Raw genomic sequence first — 14,164 nt, 5'->3', positions numbered from 1 at the left:
CATGGGTGGGATAAATGCTTGTCTTAGAGAAGCCAAAAAAAACCTCTTCTGCCAAGTGAGAACATAGCAAAGTGACACCATCCATGAACCAGCGAGCAGGCTGTACCTGGACATCAAACCTGCTAGCACCTTGATCTGGACTTTCTGTCTCCAGAGCGCTGAGAAGTCAATTTATGTTGCTTATAAACTACCCAGTTTGTAGTATTTTGTCATAACAGCTTGAATGGACAAAGGCAGAGGCTATGTGGCATTTAGGATTGTTTCTACATATTTTCAATATTTTTTTATTTTAGAGTAATTATAATTTATAAAGATGATATAGATAGTTTCTATGTATCTTTCACCCAGTTTCTCCTAATGCTAACATAACCATGATACTTTTGTCAAAACTAAAAAATGAACATTGGTATAACACTATTGACTAAACTACAGACTTAATTCTGATTTTGCCAATTTTTTTGTTTTTTTACTAATATTCTATATCTGTGTCAAGTTCCATTCTTGGTAGCACATTGCATTTAGTCAACACATCTTATTTTCTTTTCTTGCCGGTGACAGTTGACCTTTGTTTTCTTGTATTGCATGACTTTTAAAACTTTTGATGAATACTGGCTAGGTATTTTACAGACTCTCTCTAAATTTGAGTTTGTCTGATGTTTTCTCAGGCTTAGACTGGATTTATGAGTTTTGGGAAGGGCTCTACAAAAGTGAAGTGCCTTTCTCATCACTTACCAGTAGATATATGCTATCATCGTGATTTATTATTGGTGATGCTAATCTTGATGACTTAAGATAGTGCCTGCCAGGTTACCACATAGAAAGTATTTATTTTTTCCCCCTAGTCTCGGTTCTTTGGAAGGAAGTAATTAAGCAGCCCACATTCAAGGTGAGAGAAATTAAACTGTGTCATTTTGAGGGGGGATATCAACTTTTTAAATTTTAGTTGGAGTCTCACTCGGTCACCCAGGCTGGAGTGCAGTGGCACACTCACAACCACCACAGCCTCTACCTGCTGGGCTCAGGTGATCCTTCGGCTGCAGCCTTCCAATTAGCTGGAACTACAGGCACACGCCACCACGTTCAGCTAATTTTGTGATTTATTGTAGAGATGAGGTCTTGCCAAGTTGCCCAGGCTGGTCTTGAACCCGTGAGTTCAGGCTCTCCTTTCACCTTGGCCTGGGGATTATAGGCTGAGATTATAGGCATGAGCCATCACACCCGGTTGGATATCAACTTTTAAACATTTCTGTAAAGATGACTTGTCTCTTATGTTCCATTTTTAATGCATTCATCATTCATTTATTTTTATTAATGTGAACTCATGAATACTTATTTTATTGGAGTAATCCTTTTTTTTTTTTTTTGGCAAAAATGTTCTAGGTTTGGCCATTGGAGTCTCTTTCAGTTTGACATCTGTGTTCTTTTGACATGCCTCCATCTACTATTTTTGTTACTTATTTATTTTTAGCACCTCTGACTTTTGTCACTTCACAATGCTCCAGGCTTAATTTGTACTTTCCTTACCCTAACCATAGAATCAGTCATTTCTTGAAGGAGTTTGAATTATCTTACTGGAAAACAGTATTTATAAATCAAGACCTGATCACTAGTTATGCTCATTGCTCTTGGAATGACACTGCTCTAAACTCTCTTAGTGGACAGAGCTAGGAAATTATATATATGTCTATAATTAGTTGTGTGCTTTTTACTATTTAATTTTATGACCTCTTTTTTGTAGATATCTACAATCCCTATTTCACTGAGTGATTAGTGCTTAACTAGATTTTAAAAGGTTGGTAATAATTTATGAAATATAAAATAGCAATTTTAATAGATCTTTTCAAAGTCTGGAGTTATGTACTCTCTTTGCAATATAATTTGTTAATCAGCGTCTTTTCTCCTCATGTATTTATTGAACTTACTAAAGGCTTGTATATTTAATTTGTTTCAAATATTTTGGGTTTATAGATGAAAGCTACTTTTTAAAATATTTATTTTGTATCCTATCACTTTGCTAAAACAACCATTAGTTGTAGTAGTTGTAGTATTCCTTAAGAATTTCTACACACATAATTGTCATCCAAAAAAAAAAAAAAAAAGGTTTTTACTTCTCTCTTTACAAATTTTGTGAATTTTGGTTCTTTTTTGCTGCTGTTTTATTGCACTTTCTGGGACCTTTAGTATAATGTTTGAAACGAAGTCATGAGCATAAATATCCTTGATGGATTCTAACATTGATTAATTTTTTTTGTATCATACCAAATTCTTTACTCCAGGAACAAATCTCACTTGCTCATGATATAGTCACATATATAGATAGCTGGATTTAATTTGCCAATATTTTGTTTAAGAGTTTTAAGTCTATGGTTATAATGGACATTTGTTTGTAATTTTTTTTTTCCTTGTAATGCCATTGTCAGGTTTTGAAATCACATTTGCTTGTCTTGTCAATTGTTGTTTTCTTAGCCTGGATTCTAAAACACTAATTGGCCTGGCTTGAGAACTGAATGTATTTTTTGCTGCCTGTCTACCCAGAAGCAGACTTTTAGCTGACTCTGGCTTTTATGTTCTGCTTTATCAATTCATATGAGTCCAAAAGTATTAACTAAACTCCTACTATGAACCAGGGACTGTTCTTGGCACTGAACAAGAAAAGCAGAAGAACTTGTGAAGATGAACATCAAACCAAATTAACCCTTAAGTTTATATTTCAATGACATTTACAGTGGACTTTATGCTAGAATATTTGGTGCTGCCCTAACTCAGGAATTTTATGTTCTGTTGAACCTGTATAATCTTTATTCATGTGGTCTGTGCCAGTCCATATCTCCAGTTCCATTTGAACCACCAGTTTTATTTATTTATTTTTATTCTTTTAAAAAATTTATTTTAGATTCAGGAGGTCCACATGTGTATTTGCATGGACTTATTATGTAGTGATGGTGATTGGGTCTCAGGTAGCCCTTCATGCCCCAAAGGTGGTTTCTAAACTCTAACCCCCTCTGTTCTTTCCCCATATTGATTATCCCAGTGTCCATTATTTCCATCTTTGTGACTATTTAGCTCCCACATATGAGTGAGAACATGTGACTCCATATTTGGTTTTCTGTTTCTGAGTCAGTTTACTTAGGATGATGATCTCCAGCTCCATCTATCCTGCTGCAAAGGACATGATTTCATTATTTTTTGATAGCTGCATAGCATCCCATGGTGTAAATGTACCACATTTTCATTGTCCACTGATCAGTTTATGGGTATTTAGGTTGACTCCACATCTTTGGAATTATGAATTGTACTGCTATAAACATGCAGGTGTGGACGCCTTTGTTATACAATGATCTCTGTTCCTCAGGGTGGATATGTAGTAGTGGGATTGCTGAATCAAATGGTAGATCTACTTTTAGTTCTTTGCATAACTTCCATACTACTCTCCCTAGAGATTGTACTAATTGACATTCCTAACAGCAGTCTATAACTATTCCCTTTTCACCATATCCATGCCAGTATCTCTTATATTTGTTTGTTAGGATTTGTTTTTATGGCCATTCTGACAGGTATAAGGTGGTTTCTCATGGTAGTTTTAATTTGCATTTTTCTGATGATGAATGAGGTTGAACATTTCTTCATATGTGTGTTGGCCATTTGTATATCTTCTTTTGAGAGATTGCCCACTTTTCATTGGACTTATTTGCTTTTTCCATGCTGATTTGTTTAAGTTCTTTGTAGATTCTGGATATTATTCCATTGCCAGATGTATAGTTTGCTAAATCTTCTCCCATTCTGTAGGTTGCCTATTTGCTCTGTTGATTATTTCTTTGCTGTGCAGAGATTTTTAGTTTAATTAAGTCCCACTTATTTATTTATTTATTTATTTATTTATTTATTTATTTATTTATTTATTTATGTTTTAGTTGCACTTGCTTTTGGGGTTTTAACCATACATTATTTACCTAGGTTGATGTACATGCACTTTTTCCCTTGGTTTTCTTCTAGCATTTTTACACTTTCAGAACTGACATGTAAGTCTTTAATGCATCTTGAGTTAATTTTTGTGTATGAAGAAAGATAAGAATCAAGCTTCATTTTTTTGCATGTAACTATCTAATTTTCCCAGCACCATTTATTGAACAGGGTGTCCTTTCTCCAGTGTATGTTTTCGCCTGATTTTCAAAAGATCAGTTGGTTGTAGGTATTTGGGTTTATTTCAGGGTTCTTTATTATTCTGTTGCATTGGTGCATGTGTCTGCTCCAGTACTGGTACCAATGCTGTTTTGGTTACTACAGCCTTGTAATATAATTTATAGTCAGGTAATGTGATGCCTTCAGCTTTGTTCTTTTTGCTTAAAATGATTTTGACTACTCTGGCTCAAAATTTGGGGATCCATATGAATTTTATGACTGCTTTTTCTAATTCTGTGATAAATGATGTTGCTAGTTTAGTAGGGATTGCATTGAATCTGTCGATTTCTGTGGGCAATATGATCTTTTTAATAACATTGATTCTTCCCATCCATGAACATGGGATGTTTCTCCATTTGTTTATGTCCTCTGCAACTTCTTTAATCAGAGTTTTGTAGTTCTTCTTGTAGAGATCTTTCACCTTTTTTGTCAAATATATTTCTAAATATGTTAGCCTTTTGGCTGCTATTGTAAATGGAATTAAGTTTTTGATTTGATTCTCAGCATAATCACTATTGGTATATAGTTGTGCTACTGGTTTGTGTGTGTTGATTTTGTATCCTGAAACTTTATCAAATTCATTTGTCAAGTCCTGGAGTCTTTTAGAGGAGTCTTTGAGATTCTAGGTATATGAACATATCATCAGTATGCAGAGATAGTTTGACAGTTTCTTTTTCTGTTGTACCTTCTCCTAGTTTTGGTATCAGAGTGATACTGGCCTCATAGGATGAGTTGGAGAGGATTCCTTCCTCTTCAATCTTGTGAAGTAGCTTCAGTAAAATTGATATTGGTTCTTCTTTGAAGGTCTGGTAGAATTCAGCTGTGAGTCCTTCAGGTCCTGGACTTTTTGTTGTTGTTGTTGGGAGACTTCTAGCTACACTTTCAATCTTGTTACTCATTATTGGTTTGTTCAGCATTTCTATTTCTTCCTGATTCATGGTTTAGGGGTTGTATATTTCTGAAAAACTATCCATTTCTCTTGATTGTCTAGTTTGTTTGCATACAGTTGTTCATAAAAGATTCAGATAATCTTTTGAATTTCTGTAGCATCAGTCATCAAATCTCCTTTTTCATTTATGATTGAGCTGATTTCTTTTCATTTCTTTATTAATCTAGTTACTGGTGCATCAATTTTGTTTACCTTTTCAAAGAACCAACTTTTTCTTTCATTGATCCTTTGTAATTTTTAAAATTTCAGTTTCACTCAGTTCTGCTCTAATTTTCTTTCTTTCTTTCTTTCTTTCTTTCTTTCTTTCTTTCTTTCTTTCTTTCTTTCTTTCTTTCTTTCTTTCTTTCTTTCTTCTGCAAGCTTTGGGTTTGGTTTGTTCATGTTTTTCTAGTTCCTTGAAGTGTGATGTTAGGTTGTTGATATGTGATCTTTCAGTCTTATTAATGTAGGCCTTAAGCACTACAAATTTTCCTCTGAGCACAGTTTTGGCTGTGTCCCAGAGATTTTAATAGCTTGTTTCATTGTTATCATCTGTTTCAAGGAATTTTTAAATTTCCATCTTTACTTCCTTGTTGACCCAAGGATCATTCAGGGATAAATTGTTTAAATTCCATATATTTGTTTAGTTTTGTGATTTCTTCTGTGAGTTAATTTGTAGTTTTATTCCACTATGATCTGAGATGTCTGATATGATTTTGACTTTTTTGAACTCAGACCTGATTTGTGGCCTTTCATATTGTCTGTCTTGGAAAATGTTCCATGTGCTAATGTGAAAAATGTGTATTCTGTGGTTTTGGGAAGGAATGTTCTGTAGATGTCTGTTAGTTTCATTTCCTTTAGAGTTGTGTATAACTCCAATGTTTCTTTGTTGAATTTCTGCCTTGATGACTTGTCTACTGCTGTCAGTGGAGTGTTGAAGTTTCCTATTATTATTGTATTGCTGTAGATCTCTTTTTTAAGGTCTAGTAGAATTTATTTAATAAAGCTGGGACTCTGGTGTTAGGTGCATATGTATTTAAAATTGTTAGGTCTTTTGTTGGATTGATTCCTTTATTGTTGTATAATAGCCATCTTTGTCTTTTTTTCCATTGTTAAATTAAAGTCTCTTTTATCTGATATGAGAGTGGTTGCACCTCTTGCTCATTTTTGGTTTCTATTTGCATGGAATACTTTCCCCCAGCCCTTTACTTTGAGTCTGTAGTAGTCTTTGTTAGTTAAGTGGGTCTCTTGAAGGCAGTAGATACTTGAGTTGTTTTTCTTTATCCATTCTGCCAGTTCATATTATTTTTAGTAGGGTGTTAAGACCATTTATGTTCAGAGTTATAATAATATTTAAGGTACAATTTTATTCATTACACTAGTTGTTGTCTGGCTGCTTTTTTTATTTATTTCCTCTATTGTGTTGGTGTTCCATAAAAGCTGTGAACTTTATGATTTCAAACATTTTTCTACTGGTGTATTTTGACTTTTTGTTTCAATATTCAGGACTCCTTTGAATATTTCTTGTAGAGTCAATCTAGTGGTGACAAATTCTCTCAGTGTTTGCTTGTCTGTGGAGGACTTCATTTCTCTTTCATTTATGAAACTTAGATTTGTAGCTATCCTTGGCTGATAGCTATTCTGTTTGAGGAGACTGAAGATGGGTCTCCACAACCTTCTGGCTTGTAAGGTTTCTTCTGAGAAATCTGTTTTAGTCTAATAAGTTTACCATTATGTGTTATTTGATGCTTTTGTGTCACTTGTCTTAAAATTATTTCCTTCACATTAGCATTGCATAGCCAGATGAAATGACCTTTTTTCAATGAATCTTCTGGGGGTTCTTTGAACTCCTTGGATGTTTAGATCTCTGGAAGGTCAGGAGAATTTTTTTCCCAGTTATTCCCTCAAATAGGCTTTCCAAACCAGTTGCTTTCTCTTATTCCTCAGGGACACTTATGATTCTTAGATTTGGACATTTTATATAATCTCACATTTCTTGGAGACTTTGTTCTGTCCTGTTGATTCTTCCTTTTCTTTATTATTTTCTGACTTGGTTAATTCAGAAGCCTTGTCCTCAAGTTCTGAGATCTTTTCTTCTGCTTGTTCTAGCCTACTGTTACAACTTTCCACTGTATTGTGTACTTCCCAAAATGCTTCTTTCATTTCAAAATTTCAGCATTTCAGCTTATTCAAGTACCTGAGGACAGAGTTTCCAGATAGAGTAAGTGGAAGAGCCTTGATGTGGGCACAAGCATGGCATGTTGGAGGGACAGAAAGAATGCCAGTGTATCAGAGCACAGTGAGCTCTGGAGGGAGTGTGAGATAGAGTAGGCATAGCATACAGAGTGGCATCACACAGACCTTAGCAGTCAAGGTGAGGAGGTTGGAATTTATTCTGGTTGGAAACCATGGGAGGTTTTAAGCAGGGATGTAAGCTGAGTTTCTCCTTAGACATTTAAAGGGTTCGTTCTGACTGCTGTAGGGAGTGAATTAAAGGGGAATTCCAAGACTGAGATTAGAGAAACTGGTTAGTAGCAGTGGCAATAGTCCAGGTGAGAGAGCAGCATGGCTTGGTTTCGACTAATATCAGTGAATATAAATGCGAACACACTCTATTTTGGAAGTAGAACCAATGGAATCAAATGATGACTATATTTTGGATGTGTGGAATAGTAAAAGTTGTTAGTTTAAGCAACTGGATTGATGGTGGCAACATTTACTGTGATGCAGAAAACATAGGAAGAAACAGACTTGGTGCTGGTGGGAGGTAGAAATTAGGAGTTATCTTTTAAACATGTTAAGTTTTGAGAGATATTAGACACTCAAATGCATAGTGTATGTCAAGTAGGCAATTATATGTACTTATCTGGAATTCATGACAAGTCAGAGCTGGGATGTAATTTCGAGTTATCCAGAAGATAGTACCAACTACTAGACTCATCTTTGTACTCCTTAAATCTAATGAAAATTTCTCTTGGCATCCATTTTGAAAGATTCCTTACTTGAGACTACATCTACCTCTAACCAGTCCAGCGCAGTCATATTTTCCTCCAGTGTCAAGAGATTTAACTGTTTTTAGCTGTTTCTTTGATGACATTATATTGGCTTGTGCTTAGCACTCATGCTAAGGGAAAAACACATTTTAAGACATTATAATCACATTCCACATAAAAGTTGAATAGACATCTCAAACTAAACATTTCCACAATAGAACTCTTTATTTCTTTCCGGAAACTCTATCAATTTTGTGTCTATTCAATTACCACCATCTTAGTACACGATACCCCATCCACCTTGCTACTCAAATAACCTAAGAATAATTGTCTCTGTAAAATGTTCACTAAATGGTCAGATTGCAGGAAAGATTGTATTTCTTCTATTTGTCTTGAGTATAAACAGGTGAGTGTGGTTTCTGGCCTCTTACATGGCTTCTCATGGTCCCATCTCAGTTGTCTGTACCCCTGGGTCGTCTTTCCCCATGTGGTGCCAGGGCTGGTCTGTATGAACAAAGATAATATGGTAGAACTAACATTAGATACAAAAGACTTGAACTTCCACCTAGGGCTTTTTCTCTTGGATCATCTGCTCTGAGGAAAACCAACTGCCAGGTCTTGAGGACAACCAGATAGCTTCTCTATGGAGAGATCCACATGTAGAGTAACTGAGACCCACCCATCCCCAGCCAACAATCAGGAAGAAACTGAGGACTCCAGTCACTGGTCATGTGAATACACCATCTTGGAAATGGATACTAGCCCCTTCCAGGATTTTGCTGATACAGATCTGACCAACAGCTTGACTGTAACCTCACAAAAGATCCTGCACCAGAGCCACCCAACAAAGCCATTCCTGGGTTTCTGACCCTCAAAACTGTGCAAGACTATAAATGTTTGTTGTTTTAAAACCACTAAGTTTGGGGTAACTTGATATGCCAGTTCTATATAAGTTATTTCTGACTCTGACAACGGCTTGGTTTCCCTTTCCCTCTCTCTTTCCCTGTTCAATATCATTGAACTCACCACATTCCCACTTGTGCTACTGCTGCACTTGAACTCTGCCTCTCTCTCTACCTGCATCCTCTTAGAGCTGCAAAAAATGTAGGCATTTCACTTCACTTCAGCTCAAGGACACTACAAAGTGGACTAGAAAGCAAACCACTCATCACATTTACTCACCTGGCTCAACGCCTGGGTTGCTTTGTATCCTATCTATGAAAGGGAGACTAATAAGTGAATTACCTTTTAAAATTAAAGATCTTGAGTTCCTCAAAGTTTTTGCTAATTTCTGAAAATTGGTCCTTTACTTCCAAAATAAAAAGCATAGAACACACCAATTGGGAATAAAATGGGATATGATTTAATCCAACTTGCTCTGTTTTCCTTTCTCCCACAGGAGAACCACTCTTGTCCAGAATGAGGAAGTCAATGGCCAACACTTTTTCAATAATTTAGTGGGAACTGGCATGAGAACTCAGGTGTTCCAATTCAATACCTTCAACTGTATCTTCCTGATATTAACCTCTGTAGTAACAAGTCATTGTCATTCACTGACACTAATAGAACTCACATGTGCCAGGAACTTTCTAAATGTGTTATATTCACAAATCCAGTCACTTCTCATAAAACCCTATTGGATAAGTGCTATCATTATTCCCATTTTCCAGACAAGATAATGAGCTATATAGTGAGGTTAAGTGGTTTGCCAGTTTGCTCTCAGTAATTGGTAAGTCCGAGATTTGAATACAGGCACTCTGATTCCACAGTTGGTTTTCCATATTTATAGTTATTTATGAACTTTAAGAAAACCGCTTTTTTTCCCTCCACATTCATACTCAGGAGTATAATACATACTCTATTTTCAACTACTCATTAGCAGTAAAGTTCTGAGTCTAAGGACAACCTCTCTCCAACATGATCACTATTATATTATTTGAAATTGGAAACTGCCAAATTTTGTCTCCAAATTTTTTTTCAGATAGAATTAAACATTTGTACATTTTTGATTGTAGGAAAAATAGTAAATGTTATAGAAATACTATTAAAGCACCTTGTAAAAATTATTTTTAACTTCCTTCATATAGATGGGACCAGCTCCTGCTTTTTGGTTCTTTTGATGAGTACATCTCAAAGTGTGGAGAAAGACTTGTGGAGCCAGATGAAAGCCACTTATAAATCACCTCTCAGGGCTGGTTCTTAAGCCAAAATCTGGATGTGATTTCATTACTACACCTTCATCTCTGCTTATAACTCTGTGCTTGCCCATCAAAACACATTTTGGATAGTGAGTGCTAATTATAATATGGTGCTAATGGCCTTAAAAGAGGCTGAAATGACGTAAGTAAACTTGCTTTACTTTAAATTCAGGTCCAGGGGGCTTGAGGGTTAGTCTATAAATTCACCAGCCATCTGGCCAGGGTGATCATTTTATTTTTACCTTCATCTCCTTTGTTTCTCATTTAGTAATGAGCTTGGAGATTACTTTTTAATATTGGCTGAAGAACTAGACAGTCCAAGGAGAACAAGGATAGTTTCAGACTTGCTTGAAGAACAAGAGTTAGTGGAAAGAGGCAACCCTGTTAAACTTCTAAACACAGAGAAAAGATTAAGCCCTTCCTTTTCAGAGGACGCTGTCGTTCCATTACACCAGCCTGATTATCTGGGTTCCCAGGGACTCAAGTAAATTATGCTCTGTATTTGCCTTTGAAGGAAAGCTGAGCTCAGTGGTGCTTTTCTTAGGGAGCTGATGTTTAAGAGGAATATCTCTAGGCCAAGCACAGGGCTAGGCCCCAGGGAAACAACATAGTTGTTTCTGTGACATAGTTTCTGCATGCTCAGAGAACTCACAGGCTAATGCTCAGATACTGCCTGGGCACTGTCTTCAGACCTTCTAGGATAGTTTTCATAGGCAGGAATCCCAGCTGCATTTAATATGTAAGGTCCATGAGTTTAAGCAGTTAATGTTCTTCTTCTGGAAATGAGCAAATGCAACAAAGTTAAATACAAAAATAATTTGATTGCCTACAATGTATGAAAGTAAGACTGGTAAATGTCATCACACACATGTTTGAGGGTAACTGAGTATTTTATGTACTGCAAGAATTAGAGATTGGATGTAGCCCGATACACAGAGAGAATGTCCTTGATGGTTTTATATTTGAGGCTTTCCTGTTTTGACATTCTTAAATTGGAATATTTATGTACATGTATCTGTGTTAACTCTAATAAAATATGATACCAAAATATCTCCTACTTATTTTACTAGATAAGTCAGGGAACTTATATATCATCATTTTTCAATAGTGCCCTGGTGTTCAATCAATATATATCAAAGTGAAATAACAATGAAAATAGTAGCAGCTGATAAATATTAGCCTTAAATAATTGTATAAAGTTATTTCTGCTAAAAACTTGAGTGGATATTATCCTACCTAAAAGTTTGATAGCATGTAGAATGAAATGTAAAAGTCTAAGAGCAATTTTCTAGAAGTGCTGTTCTTGAAAATAATATACATTTTCTGCACTGATGTGAGACTCCACCAAGGGACGCAAAGGTGAGAAGCCTGGGTGGGAAGGAGTTCAGGGTGTGTGATTTGGGAAAGCAAGCAGCAGTTGTAGTCCTCTAAGGGACATGAGCTGACAAGGCAAGATTAAAGTTCCCTAAGCAGAGGTTAAGTGTGCCGCTGACGGACTCTGTCAGGAAGCTGAGGGGGGCTGGAGCCAGGAATGTTAGAATGACTGTTCCACACACCCTGAAGACGACAAAGTAATCTCAGTCAAAACTGCATCATTGCTGAGACTCGTTGACCAGGGCACAGATTATAACCCCGACCTTTTAGCAATCAACAGTTGGCAAAGGAGATGAAACACCAGACAATGATTCAACGGAGAGAGACAGAGGTTCACCTTCAAAAATAACAAACCACATTATTTTCTTTGAAATATGTTTGGCAAGAGCTAGATCAGTGTACTACTGATGAAGAGGAGAATACCATGTTTTTAATCATTACTAATTTTATAGACAATCCCTTTCTCTTTCCTGATCAGTTTGTGTGGCTAAATAGTCTGGAGGTATTTTTCTCTTCTAAGTTGAATGAATTACTGTCTTATTGAGCAAACTGACATAAGAGTTAGTGTGATTTCCTCAACGATCTTTACTGAGTCCTAGGTTATGCCCGCCTATAGTACAAGACTTGGTAGAATGTGGATTGAAATACACATAGACTTTTCACTACTCATATTTATTGCTACTAGTTTTTTAAATACACGAACTTGTAAGTGTACAGCTACAAATATGCTTATTGTAAACTAATTTTAAAATGAATAAAGGAAAAAAGCAAACAAAGGCAAGAAGAAACAGAAAATTATAAGTGCATCAACCAAGAGGTATCTCTGCTAGTATTTAGATGGTATTTTTGTAAGCATGTGTCTGTCTTTTCTTTCTTAAATAAAACAAAACAAAAACAGATTTTCGGTCATATTATGTATTTGCATGTCTTCAAAATCTACTCTTATCATTTTACATTATAACTCTTGAGCTTCAGAATCTTCTCAGGTTCAGTAGACTAATTGGCATCTCAAGAAAAATAGAGAATTGACCTCTCAGGGACTCAAGATAAATGTTTTGAAAACAAAAGGCCTAGAGGTTCATGGAGACAGGAAGAGCCAAGTTTTCTCATTAAATTAAATGTGTTTTCCCTGCTAAGAATGTTCTTCCTTTCCTACCTATCTGAGTCTTCTTGTTCCTCTAGGCTTAGCTTAAATTCTATTGTTTCTGAGAACACTTAGCAGACAAGTTATGTCCAAATTGGGTTCTTTCTCCTTTAAATTCAGCTCCATGTCTACTAGCGAGCTCAGCAGATCTCAGCAACATTTACTGATGAGAAAGGCCCTGGAATTGACTGTCTGCTATGGCCAAACTCTGTATTACCTATTTTAAGTATGCTTGCTATGGTCTGAATTTTTGTGTCTTCCTTCCAATCCCCAATAATATGTTGAAACCTATTCCCCAATACGATTGTTTTAGAAAGTGGGTTTTTATTGGTGGGGACATGGGGTGATTAGATCATGAGAGTGAAACCCTCAGGAATGGGATTAGTGCCCTTATAAAATAGTCCCAAGGGAGCTCATTTGCCCCTTCTACCATGTGAGGACACTGTGAGAAGGTGCTAGATCCAGTAAAGGTAACTCCATCAGACACTGAATTTGCCAGTGCCTTGATCTTGTACTTTTCTGCCTTCAGAACTGTAAAAAATAAATTTCTGTTGTCCATAAGCAATTCAGTTTATAGTATTTTGTTATAGCAGCCTGAGTAGATTAAGATAATCCCTATGATATATCTGTGAAAAATATTTTATAAATAAGAAAAGTAAGAAAACTAAAATTAAGCAATTATATCATAAAGTGACTAATTTTTTGTGGTTTCTCTTTACCTGACAAATAAATAATTTATTCAAATAAATTATTTACATTTTTTTCTCTTGTATTATTACTTTTTAAATGAGTTCTTAGACCAGTTCAATGTCTTCAGTCTCATTTCTTGTATCAATTTCATTAGAGACTCTTCTAGGGGAAGGTCCACACCTGCTTCTTGTTTGCATCTACCTAAGTGAGTTGAAAGAAATAATAGGCATGGTCATCAATCTCTGGGTTCAACTGTTCAAGAGTTATTATTTAATTTTATATAATAATTTGGCCTTTGAATTTCTGCCTAGCTGTTGGAAAACATACCTTGGTCATCCTTTCCAGGTCTATAACTTGGACTTCCTTTCCTGAAATTCACACCTCCTTGGGAAAGATCACATTTTTAGGATTTTAGGAGGTGACAAAATGAGGGCTGCCCCTCTGGTATTTCTCAGTATGGCAGAAATTGTGATTGTCCTTATTTGTACAGTGCCCATGGTGTCCTTAGGCTTGGTGGTCAGGGCTGCCTACATAATTTTAAGAGCCCTATACAAAACGTGAATCCCTTGTTCAAAAAGCAGGAGAAAAAAAGACCATTAAGGATACTAAAATACAAAGCTTTTTTCTGTTTTCTGGTACCGCCTTCAACTTGTTATGT

This window comes from Carlito syrichta, unplaced genomic scaffold (assembly GCF_000164805.1).
Source record: "Carlito syrichta isolate Samal-C Ts95f unplaced genomic scaffold, Tarsius_syrichta-2.0.1 Scaffold308159, whole genome shotgun sequence".
In the NCBI taxonomy this organism is placed as follows: domain Eukaryota; kingdom Metazoa; phylum Chordata; class Mammalia; order Primates; family Tarsiidae; genus Carlito; species Carlito syrichta.
This window is presented reverse-complemented; position numbering follows the sequence as displayed.